This window comes from Oncorhynchus masou, unplaced genomic scaffold, assembly GCF_036934945.1.
Source record: "Oncorhynchus masou masou isolate Uvic2021 unplaced genomic scaffold, UVic_Omas_1.1 unplaced_scaffold_812, whole genome shotgun sequence".
Lineage (NCBI taxonomy): Eukaryota > Metazoa > Chordata > Actinopteri > Salmoniformes > Salmonidae > Oncorhynchus > Oncorhynchus masou.
The window spans coordinates 239,344-263,033 of NW_027014594.1; the positions used below are offsets into that span (position 1 = coordinate 239,344).

General features: G+C 49.9%; 1 pseudogene; it reads left to right on the forward strand.

Moving 5' to 3' along the window:
- LOC135537546 (cAMP-dependent protein kinase type I-beta regulatory subunit-like) overlaps positions 1–23,690 on the forward strand; it is a 64,050-nt pseudogene that overhangs the window by 20,482 nt on the left and 19,878 nt on the right.

Consider the following 23,690-nt stretch of genomic DNA (forward strand, 5'->3'; position numbering starts at 1 on the left):
GATAACTCCCCTGAAATATTAGACTCTTCACTGTTCTGAACCTGTCTCTCTCTCACTCCCCTGAAATATTAGACTCTTCACTGTTCTGAACCTGCTCTCTCTCACTCCCCTGAAATATTAGACTCTTCACTGTTCTGAACCTGTCTCTCTCTCACTCCCCTGAAATATTAGACTCTTCACTGTTCTGAACCTGTCTCTCTCTCTCTCTCCCTGAATATTAGACTCTTCACTGTTCTGAACCTGTCTCTCCTCTCTCTCTTTCATCTCTCTGAAATATTAGACTCTTCACTGTTCTGAACCTGTCTCTTCTCTCTCTCTCCCTCTACTCCCCTGAATATTAGACTCTTCACTGTTCTGAACCTGTCTCTCTAATCACTCATATGATAAAAAATCATTCACAAGGCAGGGAGGTGGAGGGCCTTCAAAGACTCTTGATAGACAGTTTGTCTCTGGTAAAGTGGACCAGTCCATTGAGGGTTTAGAGGGGAATGTGCCATAAAACTGAATCCCTCTCACCCCCCCCAATCTAATTTAGAATGACCTGAGTATCCTCTGACTCCCCTGAAATATTAACAGTTCAGTGCTGTCCCCTCAAGGTGAAATATTAGACTCTTCACTGTTCTGAACCTGTCTGTGTCTCACTCCCCTGAAATATTAGACTCTTCACTGTTCTGAACCTGTCTCTCTTTCACTCCCCAGAAATAAAGACTCTTCACTGTTTCTGAACCTGTTCTAAAGTTTCACTCCCACTGAAATATTAGACTCTTCAAAAATGTTCTGAACCTGTCTTTCTTTAATTCCCCTGAAATATTAGACTCTTCACTGTTCTGAACCTGTTTCTCTCAAGCAAACTGGCTCAAATTAAGAAATATTAGACTTGTCTGGGAGAGGAGAGTCACTCCCCTGATATGTCATGGTCATTGTCTCTGAGCCTGACCATCCTTTTTCCCCTAGGGGTCAGGCAGGGACAGTCCTTTAGAGGGTTCTGGCAGGGACCTGTCCTTTCTCTCCCCAGGCATATTAGTCTCTTTACTGTTCTGAGGGACAGTCCTTTAGGGGTCAGGGGTCAGATAGGTACATCCTTTAGAGGGTAGGGTCAAGCAGGGAGAGTCCTTTAAAGGTCTTGAGGGAGAGTTTGTTAGGGGTCAGGCAGGGACCAGTCCTTTGAGGGTTGTCAAGAGGGACTGTCCTTTAAAGGGTTACCCTCTCAGGCCCAGTCCTTTAGAATGACCTGAGGGACAGTCCTTTAGGGGTAGGGGTCAGGCAGGGACAGTCCTTTAGAGGGTAGGGGTCAGGCAGGGACAGTCCTTTAGAGGGTAGGGGTGGCAGGGACAGTCCTTAAGAGGGTAGGGGTCAAGCAGGGACAGTCCTTTGAGGGTAGGGGTCAGGCAGGGACAGTCCTTAAGAGGGTAGGGTCAGGCAGGGACAGTCCTGTGGGTCAGGCAGGGACAGTCCTTTAGGGGTGTGGGGTGGCATGGACAGTATTTTAGAGTGTGTGGTCAGACATGGACAGTTCTTTAGAGGGTGGGGTCAGGCAGGGACAGTCCTAAGAGTTGGGCTCAGGCATGGACATGTCCAAATGTCAGGATCCTTAATCTGATCACTCCTTTGTTGCTGAGAATTTTAGCTGAGAAATCAAACAGCCTTTCAGTGTATTCAGGCAGGGACAGTCCTTTAAAGGGGTAGGGGTCAGGCAAGGACAGTCCTTTAGGGGGTATCAGGCAGGGACAGTTCTTTAGAGGGTAGGGATCAGGCAGGGACAGCCCTTTAGAGGGTATCAGGCACAGTCCTTTAGGGGGTTTCTCTTCAGGCAGGGAAATCCTTTAGAGGGTAGGGGTCAGGCTACAGTTTTTCATTTAGGGGGAGGGGTCAAAGGGACTGTCCTTTAGGGTAGGGGTCAGGCAAGGACAGTTTTACTAGGGTTCAAGCAGGGACAGTCCTTTAGGGGTCAGGCAGGGACAGTCCTTTAAGGGTCAGGCAGGGACAGTCCTTTAGAGGGTAGGGGTCAATCCTTTAGGCATTTGTCCTTTAGGGGTAGGGGTCAAGGAGGGACAGTCCTTTAGGATAGGCAAGGACAGTCCTTTAGTAGGGGTCAGAGGGACAGTCCTTTAGAGGGTAGGGTCAGGCAGGGACAGTCCTTTAGGGGTCAGGCAGGGACAGTCCTTAAGAGGGTAGGGGTCAAGCAGGGACAGTCCTTTAGAGGGTAGGGGTCAGACATGGACAGTCCTTTAGAGGGTAGGGGTCAGGCAGGGACAGTCCTTTAGAGGGTAGGGGTCAGGCAGGGACAGTCCTTTAGAGGGTAGGGGTCAGGCAGGGACAGTCCTTTAGAGGGTAGGGGTCAGGCAGGGACAGTCCTTAAGAGGGTAGGGGTCAGGCAGGGACAGTCCTTTAAGGGTCAGGCAGGGACAGTCCTTTAGAGGGTAGGGATCAGGCAGGGACAGCCCTTTAGAGGGTAGGGGTCAGGCAGGGACAGTCCTTTAGGGGGTAGGGGTCAGGCAGGGACAATCCTTTAGAGGGTAGGGGTCAGGCAAGGACAGTCCTTTAGGGGGTAGGGGTCAGGAAGGGACTGTCCTTTAGGGGGTAGGGGTCAGGCAAGGACAGCAGGGACAGTCCTTTAGAGGGTAGGGGTCAGGCAGGGACAGTCCTTAAGAGGGTAGGGGTCAGGCAGGGACAGTCCTTTAAGGGTCAGGCAGGGACAGTCCTTTAGGGGGTAGGGGTCAGGCATGGACAGTCTTTTAGAGGGTAGGGGTCAGACATGGACAGTTCTTTAGAGGGTATGGATCAGGCAGGGACAGTCCTTTAAGGGGTCAGGCAGGGACAGCCCTTTAGGGGGTAGGGGTCAGGCAGGGACAGTCCTTTAGGGGGGGTCAGGCAGGGACAGTCTTTAGGGGTAGGGGTCAGGCAGGGACAGTCCTTTAGGGGGTAGGGGTCAGGCAGGGACAGTCCTTTAAGGGGTCAGGCAGGGACAGTCCTTTAGGGGTTAGGGGTCAGGCAGGGACAGTCCTTTAGGGGGTAGGGGTCAGGCAGGGACAGTCCTTTAGGGGGTAGGGGTCAGGCAGGGACAGCCCTTTAGGGGTCAGGCAGGGACAGCCCTTTAGCGGGTAGGGGTCAGGCAGGGACAGTCCTTTAGGGGGTAGGGGTCAGGCAAGGACAGTCCTTTAGGGGGTAGGGGTCAGGCAGGGACAGTCCTTTAGGGGGTAGGGGTCAGGCAGGGACAGCCCTTTAGAGGGTAGGGGTCAGGCAGGGACAGTCCTTTAGGGGGTAGGGGTCAGGCAGGGACAATCCTTTAGAGGGTAGGGGTCAGGCAAGGACAGTCCTTTAGGGGGTAGGGGTCAGGCAGGGACAGTCCTTTAGGGGTAGGGGTCAGGCAGGACAGTCCTTTAGGGGGTAGCAGTCAGGCAGGGACAGTCCTTTAGAGGGTAGGGGTCAGGCAGGGACAGTCCTTTAGAGGGTAGGGGTCAGGCAGGGACAGTCCTTTAGGGGGTAGGGGTCAGGCAGGGACAATCCTTTAGGGGTAGGGGTCAGGCAGGGACAGTCCTTTAGGGGTAGGGGTCAGGAAGGGACAGTCCTTTAGGGGTAGGGGTCAGGCAGGGACAGTTTACTTTCAAGCAGGGACAGTCCTTTAGGGGTCAGGCAGGGACAGTCCTTTAGAGGGTAGGGGTCAGGCAGGGACAGTCCTTTAGGGGTAGGGGTCAGGCAGGGACAGTCCTTTAGAGGGTAGGGGTCAGGCAGGGACAGTCCTTTAGAGGGTAGGGGTCAGGCAGGGACAGTCCTTTAGGGGGTAGGGGTCAGGCAGGGACAGCCCTTTAGGGGGTAGGGGTCAGGCAGGGACAGTCCTTTAAGGGTCAGGCAGGGACAGTCCTTTAGCGGGTAGGGGTCAGGCAGGGACAGTCCTTTAGGGGGTAGGGGTCAGGCAGGGACAGTCCTTTAGGGGGTAGGGGTCAGGCAGGGACAGTCCTTTAGAGGGTAGGGGTCAGGCAGGGACAGCCCTTTAGGGGTAGGGGTCAGGCAGGGACAGTCCTTTAGGGGGTAGGGGTCAGGCAGGGACAATCCTTTAGAGGGTAGGGGTCAGGCAGGGACAGTCCTTTAGGGGGTAGGGGTCAGGAAGGGACAGTCCTTTAGGGGTAGGGGTCAGGCAGGACAGCCCTTTAGGGGTAGGGTCAGGCAGGGACAGTCCTTTAGGGGTCAGGCAGGGACAGTCCTTTAGGGGTCAGGCAGGGACAGTCCTTTAGAGGGTAGGGGTCAAGCAGGGACAGTCCTTTAGAGGGTAGGGGTCAGACATGGACAGTTCTTTAGAGGGTAGGGGTCAGGCAGGGACAGTCCTTTAGAGGGTAGGGGTCAGGCAGGAACAGTCCTTTAGAGGGTAGGGGTCAGGCAGGGACAGTCCTTTAGAGGGTAGGGGTCAGGCAGGGACAGTCCTTAAGAGGGTAGGGGTCAGGCAGGGACAGTCCTTTATGGGTCAGGCAGGGACAGTCCTTTAGGGGGTAGGGGTCAGGCATGGACAGTCTTTTAGAGGGTAGGGGTCAGACATGGACAGTTCTTTAGAGGGTAGGGGTCAGGCAGGGACAGTCCTTTAGGGGTAGGGGTCAGGCAGGGACAGCCCTTTAGGGGTAGGGGTCAGGCAGGGACAGCCCTTTAGGGGTCAGGCAGGGACAGCCCTTTAGGGGTAGGGGTCAGGCAGGGACTGTCCTTTAGGGGGTAGGGGTCAGGCAAGGACAGTCCTTTAGGGGGTAGCAGTCAGGCAGGGACAGTTCTTTAGAGGGTAGGGGTCAGGCAGGGACATCCCTTTAGAGGGTAGGGGTCAGGCAGGGACAGTCCTTTAGGGGGTAGGGGTCAGGCAGGGACAATCCTTTAGAGGGTAGGGGTCAGGCAAGGACAGTCCTTTAGGGGGTAGGGGTCAGGAAGGGACTGTCCTTTAGGGGGTAGGGGTCAGGCAAGGACAGCCCTTTACAGGGTAGGGTTCAAGCAGGGACAGTCCTTTAGGGGTCAGGCAGGGACAGTCCTTTAGGGGTCAGGCAGGGACAGTCCTTTAGAGGGTAGGGGTCAAGCAGGGACAGTCCTTTAGGGGTCAGGCAGCGACAGTCCTTTAGCGGGTAGGGGTCAAGCAGGGACAGTCCTTTAGGGGTCAGGCAAGGACAGTCCTTTAGGGGGTAGGGGTCAAGCAGGGACAGTCCTTTAGAGGGTAGAGGTCAGGCAGGGACAGTCCTTTAGGGGTCAGGCAGGGACAGCCCTTTACAGTGTAGGGGTCAAGCAGGGACAGGTCCTTTAGGGGTCAGGCAGGGACAGTCCTTTAGCGGGTAGGGGTCAGGCAAGAACAGTCCTTTAGAGGGTAGGGGTAAGGCAGGGACAGTCCTTTAGAGGGTAGGGGTCAGGCAGGGACTGTCCTTTAGGGGTCAGGCAGGGACAGTCTTTTAGAGGGTAGGGGTCAAGCAGGGACAGTCCTTTAGGGGTCAGGCAGCGACAGTCCTTTAGCGGGTAGGGGTCAGGCAAGAACAGTCCTTTAGGGGGTAGGGGTCAGGCAGGGACAGTCCTTTAGAGGGTAGGGGTCAGGCAGGGACAGTCCTTTAGAGGGTAGGGGTCAGGCAGGGACTGTCCTTTAGGGGTCAGGCAGGGACAGTCCTTTAGAGGGTAGGGGTCAGGGGACAGGGACTGTCCTTTTAGGGGTCAGGCAGGGACAGTCCTTTAGAGGGTAGGGGTCAAGCAGGGACAGTCCTTTAGGGGTCAGGCAGCAACAGTCCTTTAGGGGTAGGGGTCAGGCAGGACAGTCCTTTAGTGGTCACAGGGACAGTCCTTTAGAGGGTAGGGGTCAGGGGTCAGGCAGGACAGTCCTTTAGGGGTAGGGGTCAGGCAAGGACAGTCCTTTAGAGGGTAGGGGTCAGGCAGGGACAGTCCTTTAGAGGGTGGGGGTCAGGCAGGGACAGTCCTTTAGAGGGTAGGGATCAGGCAGGGACAAGTCCTTTAGAGGGTAGGGGTCAGGCAAGGACAGTCCTTTAGAAGGGGGTCAGGCAAGGACAGTCAGGGGTAGGGGTCAGGGGACAGTCCTTTAGGGTAGGGGTCAGGCAGGGACAGCCCTTTACAGGGTAGGGTTCAAGCAGGGACAGTCCTTTAGGGGTCAGGCAGGGACAGTCCTTTAGGGTCAGGCAGGGACAGTCCTTTAGAGGGTAGGGGTCAAGCAGGGACAGTCCTTTAGGGGTCAGGCAGCGACAGTCCTTTAGCGGGTAGGGGTCAGGCAGGGACAGTCCTTTAGGGGTCAGGCAAGGTCCTTTAGGCAGGGACAGTCCTTTAGAGGGTAGAGGTCAGGGGGACAGACCTTTAGGGGTCAGGCAGGGACAGCCCTTTAGGGGTCAGGGACAGGTCCTTTAGGGGTCAGGCAGGGACAGTCCTTTAGCGGGTAGGGGTCAGGCAAGAACAGTCCTTTAGAGGGTAGGGGTAAGGCAGGGACAGTCCTTTAGAGGGTAGGGGTCAGGCAGGGACAGTCCTTTCAGGCAGGGACAGTCTTTTAGGGGTAGGGGTCAAGCAGGGACAGTCCTTTAGGGGTCAGGCAGCGACAGTCCTTTAGCGGGTAGGGGTCAGGCAAGAACAGTCCTTTAGGGGTAGGGGTCAGGCAGGGACAGTCCTTTAGAGGGTAGGGGTCAGGCAGGGACAGTCCTTTAGAGGGTAGGGGTCAAGGCAGGACAGTCCTTTAGAGGGTAGGGGTCAGGCAGGGACTGTCAGGCAGGCAGGGACAGTCCTTTAGTGTAGGGTCAAGCAGGGACAGGTCCTTTAGGGGTCAGGCAGGGACAGTCCTTTAGCGGGTAGGGGTCAGGCAAGGACAGTCCTTTAGAGGGTAGGGGTCAGGCAGGGACAGTCCTTTAGAGGGTAGGGGTCAGGCAGGGACTGTCCTTTAGGGGTCAGGCAGGGACAGTCTTTTAGTCAGGCAGGGACAGTCCTTTAGGGGTCAGGGGTCAGGCAGTCCTTTAGGACAGTCCTTTAGGGGGTAGGGGTCAGGCAGGGACAGTCCTTTAGGGGTAGGGGTCAGGCAGGGACAGTCCTTTAGGAGGCAGGGACTGTCCTTTAGGGGTCAGGCAGGGACAGTCCTTTAGAGGGTAGGGGTCAAGCAGGGACAGTCCTTTAGGGGTCAGGCAGCGACAGTCCTTTAGCAGGTAGGGGTCAAGCAGGGACAGTCCTTTAGGGGGGGTCAGGCAGGGACAGTCCTTTAGGGGTCAGGCAGCAGTCCTTTAGCGGGTAGGGGTCAGGCAAGGACAGTCCTTTAGTGGTCAGGCAGGGACAGTCCTTTAGAGGGTAGGGCTCAGCAGGGACATTCCTTTAGGGGTCACAGCGACAGTCCTTTAGCGGGTAGGGGTCAGGCAGGGACAGTCCTTTAGAGGGAAGGGGTCTCCTTTAGAGGGTAGGGGTCAGGCAGGGACAGTCCTTTAGGGGTCAGGTCAGGGACAGTCCTTTAGAGGGTAGGGATCAGGCAGGGACAGTCCTTTAGAGGTAGGGGTCAGGCAAGGACAGTCCTTTAGAGGGTACGGGGCAAGGACAGTCCTTTAGGGGTCAGGCAAGAACAGTCCTTTAGAGGGTAGGGGTAAGGCAGGGACAGTCCTTTAGAGGGTAGGGGACAGTCAGGCAGGGACTGTCCTTTAGGGGTCAGGCAGGGACAGTCTTTTAGAGGGTCAGGGGGACAGTCCTTTAGGGGTCAGGGACAGTCCTTTAGGGGTCAGGCAGGGACAGTCCTTTAGGGGGGGTCAGGCAAGAACAGTCCTTTAGGGGTAGGGGTCAGGCAGGGACAGTCCTTTAGAGGGTAGGGGTCAGGCAGGGACAGTCCTTTAGAGGGTAGGGGTAAGGCAGGGACAGTCCTTTAGAGGGTAGGGGTCAGGCAGGGACTGTCCTTTAGGGGTCAGGCAGGGACAGTCCTTTAGAGGGTAGGGGTCAAGCAGGGACATTCCTTTAGGGGTCAGGCAGCGACAGTCCTTTAGCAGGTAGGGGTCAGGCAAGGACAGTCCTTTAGGGGTCAGGCAGGGACAGTCCTTTAGAGGGTAGGGGTCAAGCAGGGACACTCCTTTAGGGGTCAGGCAGGGACAGTCCTTTAGAGGGTAGGGGTAAGGCAGGTACAGTCCTTTAGAGGGTAGGGGTCAGGCAGGGACTGTCCTTTAGGGGTCAGGCAGGGACAGTCCTTTAGAGGGTAGGGGTCAAGCAGGGACATTCCTTTAGGGGTCAGACAGCGACAGTCCTTTAGCAGGTAGGGGTCAGGCAAGGACAGTCCTTTAGGGGTCAGGCAGGGACAGTCCTTTAGAGGGTAGGGGTCAAGCAGGGACAGTCCTTTAGGGGTCAGGCAGCAACAATCCTTTAGCGGGTAGGGGTCAGGCAAGGACAGTCCTTTAGTGGTCAGGCAGGGACAGTCCTTTAGAGGGTAGGGCTCAAGCAGGGACATTCCTTTAGGGGTCAGGCAGCGACAGTCCTTTAGCGGGTAGGGGTCAGGCAAGGACAGTCCTTTATAGGGAAGGGGTCAGGCAGGGACAATCCTTTAGAGGGTGGGGGTCAGGTAGGGACATTCCTTTGGAGGGTAGGGTCAAACAGGTGCAGTCCTTTAGAGGGTAGGGATCAGGCAGGGAAAGTCCTTTAGAGCGTAGGGGTCAGGCAAGGACAGTCCTTTAGAGGGTACGGGTCAGGCAAGGACAGTCCTTTAGAGGGCAGGGTTCAGGCAAGGACAGTCCTTTAGGGGTCCGGCAGGGACAGCCCTTTGAGGTTATGGGTCAGGCAGGGACAGTCTTTTAGTTGGTAGGGGTCAGGCAGGGACAGTCCTTTAGGGGGTAGGGGTCAGGCAGGGACAGTCCTTTAGGGGGTAGGGGTCAGGCAGGGACAGTCCTTTAGGGGGTAGGGGTTAGGCAGGGACAGCCCTTTAGGAGGTAGGGGTTAGGTAGGGACAGCCCTTTAGGGGTTAGGCAGGGACAGTCCTTTAGGGGGTAGGGGTCAGGCAGGGACTTTCCTTTAGGGGTTAGGCTGGGACAGCCCTTGTAGTTCCTCCAGGAATGCCCTCGCCCCCCGGCCTCACTTCCCTCTGACAGGAGAGAGAAATCTCCCTGGTTTCCCCTGGCTGACTGTCACCATGGTGATCCCTCTTTGTCTCTTCTCACTTCTCCCTGTTATCCTCCCTTGTCCTTTCCTGGGCTAGACTGGGCTACCCCACAGCTATAACAACAGCTCTTGAAGTGTTTTTTGCTCTTTTAGCATGCTAGCTTTCTGTGGGTGTTCTGTTAGCATGCTAGGTCTCTGTGGGGGCTCTGTTAGCATGCTAGCTCTCTGTGGGTGCTCTGTTAGAATGCTAGCTCTCTGTGGGTTCTCTGTTAGCATGCTAGTTCTCTGTGGGCGCTCTGTTAGCATGCTATCTCTCTGTGGGTGCTCTGTTAGCATGCTAGCTCTCTGTTGGGTGCTCTGTTAGCATACTAGCTGTCTGTTGGGTGCTCTGTTAGCATGCTAGTTCTCTGTGGGTGCTCTGTTAGCATACTTGCTCTCTGGTGGGTGCTCTGTTAGCATACTTGCTCTCTGTTGGGTGTTCTGTTAGCATACTAGCTCTCTGTTGGGTGCTCTGTTAGCATGCTAGCTCTCTGTTGGGTGCTCTGTTAGCATACTAGCTCTCTGTTGGGTTCTCTGTTAGCATACTAGCTCTCTGTTGGGTGCTCTGTTAGCATGCTTGCTCTCTGTGTGTGTGTGTGTGTGTGTGTGTGTGTGTGTGTGTGTGTGTGTGTGTGTGTGTGTGTGTGTGTGTGTGTGTGTGTGTGTGTGTGTAAATTCCCAGGCATGTGTTCACACTCCCTAGTGTGTATGTTTCAGGCTGTGGTTGAGCACCTACTCTCTGAACATCACCCCAATGACAGGTCCTATCTACACCCACACCCCTCCCCAACCCTAACACACTCCCCAGCCCCCCACATCAGAGCCCACTGGACAGGCAGTTACAAGACAGACACTAACACAACACAATGCTTGTTGATAATAGGCGCCATTGGGGCTCTGTTATGGTGTGTAAGTGATGAGCAGAGTTCAACCGGCTGTCTCCTGGTTGGGCCATGCATCGCTGGCTGTGACAAATACTGCTTTGGTTTCCTCGCACTCCCTTGGGGCTGGACATCACGGCATGGTAGTCTGTAAGTGTGTTTAATAGTTACCAGACACAGCACAGTGCTTGCTGACACTAGGCGTCCATTGTGGCTCTGTAAGTGTGTTTAATAGTTACCGGACACAACACAGTGCTCGCTGACACTAGCCGTCCATTGTGGCTCTGTAAGTGTGTTTAATAGTTACCGGACACAACACAGTGCTTGCTGACACTAGCCGTCCATTGTGGCTCTGTAAGTGTGTTTCATAGTTACCGGACACAACACAGTGCTCGCTGACACTAGCCGTCCATTGTGGCTCTGTAAGTGTGTTTAATAGTTACCGGACACAACACAGTGCTCGCTGACACTAGGCGTCCATTGTGGCTCTGTAAGTGTGTTTAATAGTTACCAGACACAACACAGTGCTAGCTGACACTAGGCGTCCATTGTGGCTCTGTAAGTGTGTTTCATAGTTACCGGACACAACACAGTGCTCGCTGACACTAGGCGTCCATTGTGGCTCTGTAAGTGTGTTTAATAGTTACCAGACACAACACAGTGCTCGCTGACACTAGGCGTCCATTGTGGCTCTGTAAGTGTGTTTAATAGTTACCAGACACAACACAGTGCTCGCTGACACTAGGCGTCCATTGTGGCTCTGTAAGTGTGTTTCATAGTTACCGGACACAACACAGTGCTCGCTGACACTAGGCGTCCATTGTGGCTCTGTAAGTGTGTTTCATAGTTACCGAACACAACACAGTGCTCGCTGACACTAGCCGTCCATTGTGGCTCTGTAAGTGTGTTTCATAGTTACCGGACACAACACAGTGCTCGCTGACACTAGCCGTCCATTGTGGCTCTGTAAGTGTATTTCATAGTTACCGGACACAACACAGTGCTAGCTGACACTAGCCGTCCATTGTGGCTCTGTAAGTGTGTTTCATAGTTACCGGACACAACACAGTGCTAGCTGACACTAGGCGTCCATTGTGGCTCTGTACGTGTGTGTCATAGTTACCGGACTCAACACAGTGCTAGCTGACACATTGTGGCTCTGTAATGGCATGGCCGTCCATTTTCCAATGTTACAAAGCAGGGTGAAAAGCTGAACAGGTGAAAGCAATTGTAGACCATACAAAGTATTATGTCTTATTGGCTTGCCTGTTCGGCTTTTCATACTGCTTTGTAACATTGGAAAATGGACGGCCATGCCATTACAGTGAACAATGGTGAAATGTTTGTTTTTCTCTGTTGGTATGTTTTGAAGTGAACAGGTAGGCCATCTCATTGGTTGGATGGTTTCTAAGGTGAGAAGTTAATTGGGCAGACAGATCTGACATAAACATGACATATGTCCATGGGGTTTTCTCGTATGGGTAAAAGTCTGTCTTCTGTCCCAGAAACTGATATGTGGTTAATTCACTAGCAGCCCGAACGGAGGAGTGTCCTCCGCTCCTCGACAGCCTCCTTTTTGGCGAGGATCTTAACTGAGTCTTTGGCAGAAGAGTTTTGATATCTGCCACCCCCCCTTTGAATCAGTTGATGTATATTGTGAGAAGAGAAAACCATGCACACGTTTAAAAACAGTTTGCTACTCATGGTTTGATCTATAAAACTAACTTCATATGTTTTGATCAATTGACACATTTATTTTGGGATCCGCCCCTGGAAACGTCATTTATTTTGGGAACCGCCCCTGGAAACGTCATTTATTTTGGGATCCGCCCCTGGAAACGTCATTTATATTGGGATCCGCCCCTGGAAATGTAATTTACTTTGGGATCCGCCTCTGGAAACGTCATTTACCTGATGATGCGCGAGTTGAGAAAGACCGTCTCAAGCAAGCGCCTTTCCTTCCATGGTCATTCTCCTCCATTTCCTTTCACCTTCTTCAAAAGGAGGACGGAGGAGATGCCTTCAGGTTCCTCAACATCCTGTTTGCCCTAAAGCAACAGAATTAATAACACATTCTAAAAAATAACACCACAGTCTGATTGGCAGCCTTTTAAATATACATAGAAATCAAATATTCAACCAGAATCTCTAATCATCAGAAAATCTCTGAATATCAATGAGGACCGTTGTGTGATGTATGAATGTCCACCTTTTGTTGATGTATTCCACTGTGTGTGTGTGTGTGTGTGTGTGTGTGTGTGTGTGTGTGTGTGTGGCAGTCCTGTACCCGTGTCCTCTATCTCCTCTTCTCCTGTCCTTTCTCTCTCTCTGTCTCTCTCTCTTTCTCTCTCTCTTTCTCTCTCTCTGGCAGGCAGCCGGTGATAATGACGCAGAGACAAAAAAAGAAGGGAGAGAGGAAGAAGGGGGAGAGAATGGAGGGAGAGAGAGAGAGAGAGAGCAGATGCTGTATGGAACAGATGAGGACTAGACCTAGATGGTAGAATATAGCCTAACTAGCCTGACTGATGAAAAACAGAAGAGCAGGTATGTAGAGAGAGATGGAATGAGGGGAACGAGGGCAAAATAAAGAGGCATGGTTTCACTCACACAGCGCCCTGTGTGGCTATGTGACGTCATCAACACCCTGCGTCACTGAGTTTGTCATTGGACTCTGTGTGTGTCTGGGGCACAGGGCTAGTCAGGGTAACAGAGTCACACACACAATGGGCATGTTTCAAACCAGACATGACTCTCTGGCCTCCAGGGAAAGACGTGTGAGAGGGTATGAGAGACACTGTATGGTACGGTATAGAACTGGGTTTTGTTTGGCACAGAATGGATGGATTTGTTCATATGGGAATACATCACTGCTGCATAGACAGTGGCTTGTGTTGTTGTGATGAATGACGTTGTGTGGATGTACGTGTGTGCTGCTGGCTTCCTGCTTCAGCCCTCAACCAGAGGGTCGGGATGCTACTGCGCTCTGTTGTCATGGTGATGCGGGAAATGAGAAAAAAAACGGGATTATGTGAATTTGTGCGCAGGCAGAAATGAAGAGAGAGAGAGAGGGAGGAGAGCGAGAGAGTGAGCGAGAGAGTGAGTGAGTGAGGAGAGAGTGAGAGAGAGGGAGGAGAGAGAGAGTGAGGAGAGAGAGAGAGAGAGAGAGAGAGGAGAGGAGAGAGAGAGAGAGAGAGTGAGAGGAGAGAGAGAGAGAGTGAGAGGAAAGAGGGAGGAGAGAGAGAGAGAGAGAGAGAGAGAGAGAGGAGAGGGAGGAGAGAGAGAGAGAGAGTGAGAGGAGAGAGAGAGAGAGTGAGAGGAAAGAGGGAGAGAGAGAGAGAGAGAGAGAGAGAGAGAGAGAGAGAGAGAGAGGGGGAGAACACGGAGTACAGGAAGGACCGATGCTGTGGGAGAGCTGAGCTTCTTGCTGTGTTTTCATCAGGGTTATTATCACTGGTTCTTGAACAAGACGTCTGCTGCTGCTTTTGGGATACTGAGACCACACACACACATACACACTCTCTCTCTTATACATACACGCTTTCTCTCGCACTCTCACGCTTGCTCACACACACACACACACACTCTCTCTTATACATACACGCTTTCTCTCGCACTCTCGCGCTTGCTCACACACATACACACACACACACGCTTGCTCTCGAACACACACACACTCTGGCCTTGTCAGCATGGCCATGGACCGTGATGTCAACAGTGATGGTGACGCGTGTGTGATGGTACAGTAGCTTTAGGACTGTGTTGACACACACATGACGAGCAGTACGTCCCAGGTGCCCAGCTGAGGGACACTACACAGGCCTGGCCAGGGGCCCTCCACGGCATGGTAAATACTCTGGGTTTACGTTTGAACCCCTACCACCGCCGACTATCTCTGCTAGCATGGATAACACTGTAGCAAGGAAAGAATGCTCTGAATAGTTTGACTACAGCGAGTGACTTTGTGTTGATGAGTTGAGTTGCTTTGAGAAGAGAGGTCTGTGTATTAGTGTCTGTATGACGTGAAGGCTGAAGGGGATGGATTGTGATTTGGGGAGACTTAGCTAATAGCTAGTTCTTTGTGTACATGTTCTTCACTGTAAGCATTGGTATTTGATGGAGATGTCTGTGTGGATAGAGATGACAGGACTGGCGTTTTGTAGCGGTGTGTGAGGCTAGAAGGCGTGACTAATTGTTAGAGATATCGTGATACTGAATTGATTATACTGCTGCCGCTGTGTGTGTGCTGCTGAAGTTGTTCCCTCACTCTCTGTCCCCCACTGGCTTTGTTCCCTGAGGGAGTGACTCTGCCTAATACAGTCAGGGTGTGTGTGGGGGGGTTCTAGTGTGTGCATGCTCAAGGTTGTATTTGTATTCAGCGGCTATACACAATTGAGGTCGACCGATTATGATTTTTCAACGCCGATACCGACTATTGGAGGACCAAAAAAAGCCAATACTGATGAATCGGAAGATTTTTATATATATATTTGTAATAATGACAATTACAACTGAATGAACACTTTTATTTTAACTTACTTATATATATATATATATATAACTTAACTTATATATCAATAAAATCAATTTAGTCTTAAATACGGGGACGACTTCCGGCGCCGACAGAGATGGCCACCTCTCTTCGCGTTCCTAGGAAACTATGCAGTTTTTAGTTTTTTTACGTGTTATTTCTTACATTAGTACCCCAGGTCATCTTAGGTTTCATTACATACAGTCGAGAAGAACTACTGAATATAAGAGCAGCGTCAATTAACCATCAGTACGACCAAGAATATGACTGAGCAGATCCTGTGTTCTGCCTTTCACCCAGGACAACGGAATGGATCCCAGCCGGCGACCCAAAAAAACGACTTCGTAAAAGAGGGTAATGAGGCGGTCTTCTGATCAGACTCCGGAGATGGGCACATTGTGCACCATTCCCTAGCATTCTTCTCGCCAATGTCCAGTCTCTTGACAACAAGGTTGATGAAATCCGAGCAAGGGTAGCATTCCAGAGGGACATCAAAGACTGTAACATTCTTTGCTTCACGGAAACATGGCTCACTGGAGAGACGCTATCGGAGTCGGTGCAGCCGGCTGGCTTCTCCACGCATCGCGCCGACAGAAACAAACATCTTTCTGGTAAGAAGAGGGGCGGGGGCGTATGCCTTATGGCTAACGAGACGTGGTGTGATCACAAAAACATACAGGAACTCAAATCCTTCTGTTCACCTTATTTAGAATTCCTCACAATCAAATGTCGACCGCATTATCTACCAAGGGAATTATCTTCGATTGTAATCACAGCCGTATATATTCCCCCCCAAACAGACACATCGATGGCTCTGAACGAACTTTATTTGACTCTTTGCAAACTGGAATCCATACATCCTGAGGATGCATTCATTGCAGCTGGGGATTTTAACAAGGCTAATCTGAAAACAAGACTCCCTAAATTGTATCAGCATATCGATTGCGCAACCAGGGCTGGCAAAACCTTGGATCATTGCTATTCTAACTTCCGCGACGCATATAAGGCCCTGCCCCGCCCTCCTTTCGGAAAAGCTGACCACGACTCCATTTTGTTGATCCCTGCCTACAGACAGAAACAAAAAAAAGAAGCTCCCACGCTGAGGTCTGTCCAACGCTGGTCCGACCAATCTGATTCCACACTCCAAGACTGCTTCCATCACGTGGACTGGGATATGTTTCGTATTGCGAATACAACAACATTGACGAATACGCTGATTCGGTGTGCGAGTTCATTAGAACGTGCGTTGAAGATGTCGTTCCCATAGCAACGATTAAAACATTCCCAAACCAGAAACCGTGGATTGATGGCAGCATTCGCGTGAAACTGAACCACTGCGCGAACCACTGCTTTTAATCAGGGCAAGGTGACCGGAAACATGACCGAATACAAACAGTGCAGCTATTCCCTCCGCAAGGCAATCAAACAAGCTAAGCGTCAGTATAGAGACAAAGTAGAATCTCAATTCAACGGCTCAGACACAAGAGGTATGTGGCAGGGTCTACAGTCAATCACGGATTACAAAAAGAAAACCAGCCCCGTCACGGACCAGGATGTCTTGCTCCCAGGCAGACTAAATAACTTTTTTGCCCACTTTGAGGACAATACAGTGCCACTGACACGGCCTGCAAAGAAAACATGCGGACTCTCCTTCACTGCAGCCGAGGTGAGTAAAACATTTAAACGTGTTAACCCTCGCAAGGCTGCAGGCCCAGATGGCATCCCCAGCTGCGCCCTCAGAGCATGTGCAGACCAGCTGGCTGGTGTGTTTACGGACATATTCAATCAATCCCTATCCCGGTCTGCTGTTCCCACATGCTTCAAGAGGGCCACCATTGTTCCTGTTCCCAAGAAATCTAAGGTAACTGAGCTAAATGACTACCGCCCCGTAGCACTCACTTCCGTCATCATGAAGTGCTTTGAGAGACTAGTCAAGGACCATATCACCTCCACCCTACCTGACACCCTAGACCCACTCCAATTTGCTTACCGCCCAAATAGGTCCACAGACGATGCAATCTCAACCACACTGCACACTGCCCTAACCCATCTGGACAAGAGGAATACCTATGTGAGAATGCTGTTCATTGACTACAGCTCGGCATTTAACACCATAGTACCCTCCAAGCTCGTCATCAAGCTCGAGACCCTGGGTCTCGACCCCACCCTGTGCAACTGGGTACTGGACTTCCTGACGGGCCGCCCCCAGGTAGTGAGGGTAGGCAACAACATCTCCACCCCGCTGATCCTCAACACTGAGGCCCCACAAGGGTGCGTTCTGAGCCCTCTCCTGTACTCCCTGTTCACCCACGACTGCGTGGCCACACACGCCTCCAACTCAATCATCATGTTTGCGGACGACACAACAGTGGTAGGCTTGATTACCAACAACGACGAGACGGCCTACAGGGAGGAGGTGAGGGCCCTCGGAGTGTGGTGTCAGGAAAATAACCTCACATTCAACAAAACTAAGGAGATGATTGTGGACTTCAGGAAACAGCAGAGGGAACACCCCCCTATCCACATCGAACAGTAGTGGAGAGGGTAGTAAGTTTTAAGTTCCTCGGCATACACATCACAGACAAACTGAATTGGTCCACCCACACAGACAGCATCGTGAAGAAGGCGCAGCAGCGCCTCTTCAACCTCAGGAGGCTGAAGAAATTTGGCTTGTCACCAAAAGCACTCACAAACTTCTACAGATGCACAATCGAGAGCATCCTGGCGGGCTGTATGACCGCCTGGTACGGCAACTGCTCCGCCCACAACCGTAAGGCTCTCCAGAGGGTAGTGAGGTCTGCACAACGCATCACCGGGGGCAAACTATCTGCCCTCCTGGACACCTACACCACCCGATGTTACAGGAAGGCCATAAAGATCATCAAGGACAACAACCACCCGAACCACTGCCTGTTCACCCCGCTATCATCCAGAAGGCGAGGTCAGTACAGGTGCATCAAAGCTGGGACCGAGAGACTGAAAAACAGTTTCTATCTCAAGGCCATCAGACTGTTAAACAGCCACCACTAACATTGAGTGGCTGCTGCCAACACACTGACTCAACTCCAGCCACTTTAATAATGGGAATGGTGGGAAATGATGTAAAATATATCACTAGCCACTTTAAACAATGCTACCTAATATAATGTTTACATACCCTACATTATTCATCTCATATGTATACGTATATACTGTACTCTATATCATCTACTGCATCTTTATGTAATACATGTATCACTAGCCACTTTAACTATGCCACTTTGTTTACATACTCATCTCATATGTATATACTGTACTCGATACCATCTACTGTATCTTGCCTATGCTGCTCTGTACCATCACTCATTCATATATCTTTATGTACATATTCTTTATCCCCTTACACTTGTGTCTATAAGACAGTAGTTTTGGAATTGTTAGTTAGATTACTTATTGGTTATTACTGCATTGTCGGAACTAGAAGCACAAGCATTTCGCTACACTCGCATTAACATCTGCTAACCATGTGTATGTGACAAATAAAATTTGATTTGATTTGAAATAAATAATGAAACCTGTTCGATTTGGTTGAAATAATGCAAAAACAAAGTTTTGGTGAAGAAAGTAAAAGTGCAATATGTGCCATGTAAGAAAGCTAACGTTTCAGTTCCGTGCTCAGAACATGAGAACATATAAAAGCTGGTGGTTCTTTTTAACACGAGTCTTCAATATTCCCAGGTAAGAAGTTTTAGGTTGTAGTCATTATAGGACTATTTCTCTCTATACCATTTGTGTTTCATATTCCTTTGACTATTGGATGTTCTTATAGGCACTTTAGTATTGCCAGCCTAATCTCTGGAGTTGATCGGCTTGAAGTCATAAACAGCTGCTGGCAAAACGCACAAAAGTGCTATTTGAATGAATGCTTATGAGCCTGCTGCTGCCTTCCACCTCAGTCAGACTGCTCATATACTTAATTATAATATAATAACACACAGAAATACGACCCTTAGGTTATTAATATGGTCAAATCCGGAAACTATCATTTCGAAAACAAAATGTTTATTCTTTCAGTGAAATACGGGACCGTTCTGTATTTTTTCTAACGGATGGCATCCCTCAGTCTAAATATTGCTGTTACATTGCACAACCTTCAAAGTTATGTCATAATTATGGACAATTCTGGGAAATGAATTACGGTCTTTGTTAGGAAGAAATGGTCTTCACACAGTTCGCAACGAGCCAGGCAGCCCAAACTGCTGCATAAACCCGGACTCTGCTTGCATTGAACGCAAGAGAAGTGACACAATTTGTTTTTTTATAAGATCAGTTTAATGTTAGCTAGCAACTTACCTTGGCTCCTTGCTGCACTCACGTAACACGTAACACAATCTCCTCGTGGAGTGCAATGTAATCGGCCATAATTGGTGTCTAAAAATACCGATTGTTATGAAAACTAGAAATCTGCCCTAATTAATCGGCCATTCCGATTAATCGGTTGACCTCTAATACACATCATATCATCTTTAAAGTGTAGTAGATGTTGTTAGATGCTCTGAAACAATGGAGAGAGACAGACAGAGAGAATAGTGGGGTCTGAATAGAAATCACAACCTTTATAGACAAATGCTTATTGGCTGCCATTACAGTACATGATTTCTCCTTAACATGGGTAATTTATCATGCCCTAATGATTAAGGGAAACCAATTGAATATTGTTATGTATAGAACAGGAAGATAAACTGCCGTGCTCAGCTCAATGTTTTGGGTGCTGGCTTCAAAAGACACATACTGGAAGAAAGTACAAAAAACGCACTCACAGAACACTCACAGAACACAAAGAACACACACAGATCACGCACAGCATATAAAATGTTCTAATGTGGCGCTGTAAATAGTTGGTTTATGCTACTGATGTCTTCTGTCAGTACACCTGTGAATTTACTCCTTTCACAATGACAAAGGGGACGGAACACAAACAACGGGGCCACAATTACACCCAGAACCCCCTTGCTCACAGCTGCAGAGCTCTCTGCTGAAATGCTTGTCCTTGAGATATCTCCTGTGGAATCTGTCGTTAGGGAAGGTGTCTGGAGTGGACTGTGATGAGGCTGCATTTTCCATCACCTCGCTCCATCTGTGTGCGTGTGTGTGTGCGTGTGCGTGTGCGTGTGCGTGTGTGTGTGTGTGTGTGTGTGTGTGTGTGTGTGTGTGTGTGAGTGAGTGTGATTTCTCTGCTCCTGGAGAGCAGCAGACTGCCCCTTCATGCCCCAGCAATCTATCTGGTGGTACAGTGGAGACAAGAGAGGACAACCGACTAGTAAACAGATGTGTCCTGGTGATACAGTGGAGACAAGAGAGGACAACCGACTAGTAAACAGATGTGTCCTGGTGATACAGTGGAGACAAGAGAGGACAACCGACTAGTAAACAGATGTGTCCTGGTGATACAGTGGAGACGAGAGGACAACCGACTAGTAAACAGATGTGTCCTGGTGATACAGTGGAGACAAGAGAGGACAACCGACTAGTAAACAGATGTGTCCTGGTGATACAGTGGATCCAAGAGAGGACAACCGACTAGTAAACAGATGTGACCTGGTGATACAGTGGAGACGAGAGGACAACCAACTAGTAAACAGATGTGTCCTGGTGGTACAGTGGAGACAAGAGAGGACAACCGACTAGTAAACAGATGTGTCCTGGTGATACAGTGGAGACAAGAGAGGACAACCGACTAGTAAACAGATGTGTCCTGGTGATACAGTGGAGACAAGAGAGGACAACCGACTAGTAAACAGATGTGTCCTGGTGATACAGTGGAGACGAGAGGACAACCGACTAGTAAACAGATGTGTCCTGGTGATACAGTGGAGACAAGAGAGGACAACCGACTAGTAAACAGATGTGTCCTGGTGATACAGTGGATCCAAGAGAGGACAACCGACTAGTAAACAGATGTGACCTGGTGATACAGTGGAGACGAGAGGACAACCGACTAGTAAACAGATGTGTCCTGGTGATACAGTGGAGACGAGAGGACAACCGACTAGTAAACAGATGTGTCCTGGTGATACAGTGGAGACAAGAGAGGACAACCGACTAGTAAACAGATGTGTCCTGGTGATACAGTGGAGACGAGAGGACAACCGACTAGTAAACAGATGTGTCCTGGTGATACAGTGGAGACGAGAGGACAACCGACTAGTAAACAGATGTGTCCTGGTGATACAGTGGAGACGAGAGGACAACCAACTAGTAAACAGATGTGTCCTGGTGGTACAGTGGAGACAAGAGAGGACAACCGACTAGTAAACAGATGTGTCCTGGTGATACAGTGGAGACAAGAGGACAACCAACTAGTAAACAGATGTGTCCTGGTGGTACAGTGGAGACGAGAGGACAACCAACTAGTAAACAGATGTGTCCTGGTGATACAGTGGAGACGAGAGGACAACCAACTAGTAAACAGATGTGTCCTGGTGATACAGTGGAGACGAGAGGACAACCGACTAGTAAACAGATGTGTCCTGGTGATACAGTGGAGACAAGAGGACAACCAACTAGTAAACAGATGTGTCCTGGTGATACAGTGGAGACGAGAGGACAACCGACTAGTAAACTGATACACAAACCTATATTGAAATAGATTAGTCATGAAAAACTAAGTATTAAAAAAGCTGTAAACAATGTGTTGTGTGGTTCATAGGTGCTGTTGGAACACACACCTCGTGAAGTGTGTTCACTCATATCCACAGCCAAGCGTAAATAAAAACACATAATTACAATGACGCAGATGTAATTACTAGCCCTGGCACACACACACACACACCCACACACACACACACACACACACACACACACACACACACACACACACACACACACACACACACACACACACACACACACACACACACACACACACACACACACAATGCATTGTCTACACATTCATAGTCACAGACTTAAAACCAACACAAACATATTTTGATACACACACATTACTTTTCTACTTCAGCCCCGCGCACCCTCCACCAGACAGACAGACAGACAGACAGACAGACAGACAGACAGACAGACAGACAGACAGACAGACAGACTGTTTCATCTTTAGCGTGCCTAATTGAGCTTTGGTGCATGTTAATTCAGCAGTAAAACAACAGCTAGAGGTTACCAACCTCCTCCTCTTCTCTTAATGTCTTCTTGTCTTTTTCTGCCTCCGCTAGCGTTTCCAGAGGGGCTCCCTGTGTGTGTAGTGCCCTGTCAGTTAGCTGTCCTGTTCTTCCCCTGCACATACAAGAGGAGTCCTAGAGCACAGCTCGCTAACAGCTATTAGTCTGTTTCACTTCAGTCTTTGAGGAAATGTGGAAACTACTTGGCAGAAGTGGTTTTCGATTCTGTTAGCTGGTTTGTTATTGTCAGACTGGAAGTTGCGGGAACAGTGAGGTCCAACTAAAATATGATTATAGTTTCTCTCTAATGTTAGACTGGGTTGTCTACACTATTGCATCCTAACTGGCTTTTCCTGGTGACTTTCTTGTATTGTTGACATGCACACTTTTTAAATGTATTTTATTTTATTTAACCAGGTAGGACAGTTGAGAACACCTTTATTTAACCAGGTAGGACAGTTGAGAACACCTTTATTTAACCAGGTAGGCTAGTTGAGAACACCTTTATTTAACCAGGTAGGCCAGTTGAGAACAAGTCCTCATTTGCATCTGCGACCTGGCCAAGATAAAGCAAAGCAGTTCGACACATACAACAACACAGAGTTACACATGGAATAAACAAACATACAATCAATAATACAGTAGAACAAAAAGTCTATATACAGCATGTGCAAATGAGGTAAGATAAGGGAGTTAAGACAATAAATAGGCCATGGTGGCGAAGTAATTACAATATAGCAATTAAACACTGGAATGGTAGATGTGCAGAAGATGAATGTGCAAATAGAGATACTGGGGTGCAAAGGAGCAAGATAAATAAATAAATACAGTATGGGAATGAGGTAGGTAGATAGATGGGCTATTTACAGGTGCAGTGATCTGTGAGCTTCTCTGACAGCTGGTGCTTAAAGCTAGTGAGGGAGATATGAGTCTCCAGCTTCAGAGATTTTTGCAGTTCGTTCCAGTCATTGGCAGCAGAGAACTGGAAGGAGAGGCGGCCAATGGAGGAATTGGCTTTGGGGGTGACCAGTGAGATATACCTGCTGGAGCGCGTGCTACGAGTGGGTGCTATGTTGACCAGTGAGCTGAGAAAAGGCGGGGCTTTACCTAGCAGAGACTTGTAGATGACCTGTAGCCAGTGGGTTTGGCGACGAGTATGACGCGAGGGCCAGCCAACGAGAGCATACAAGTCGCAGGGGTGGGTAGTATATATGGGGCTTTGGTGACAAAACGGATGGCACTGTGATAGACTGCATCCAATATGTTGAGTAGAGTGTTGGAGGCTATTTTATAGATGACATCATCGAAGTCGAGGATCGGTAGGATGGTCAGTTTTACTAGGGTATGTTTGGCAGCATGAGTGAAGGATGCTTTGTTGCTATATAGGAAGCCGATTCTAGATGTATGCTTAATGCGAGTCTGGAAGGAGAGTTTACAGTCTAACCAGACACCCAGGTATTTGTAGTTGTCCACATATTCTAAGTCAGAGCCGTCCAGAGTGGTGATGCTGGACGGGTGAGCAGGTGCGGGCAGTGATCGGTTGAACAGCATGCATTTAGTTTTACTTGCGTTTAAGAGCAATTGGAGGCCACGGAAGGACAGTTGTATGGCATTGAAGCTCGTCTGGATGTTAGTTAACACAGTGTCCAAAGAGGGGCCAGAAGTACACAGAATGGTGTCGTCTGCGTAGAGGTGTATCAGAGAATCACCAGCAGCAAGAGCGACATTAATGATATATACAGAGAAGAGAGTCGGCCCGAGGATTGAACCCTGTGGCACCCCCATAGAGACTGCCAGAGGTCTGGACAACAGGCCCTCCGATTTGACACACTGAACTCTGTCTGAGAAGTAGTTGATAAACCAGGCGAGGCAATCATTTGAGAAACAAAGGCAGGGATTGGGATTGGATTAATGAACAAAATACTAAAAGATTTTAAATGTAATGTTTTGAGTAAACTATCCCTTTCACTTTTGTCTGAACTGAAACTTTTATTCTTAATCTGCCTCTCCCTCCCTCTCCCTCTCTCTCTC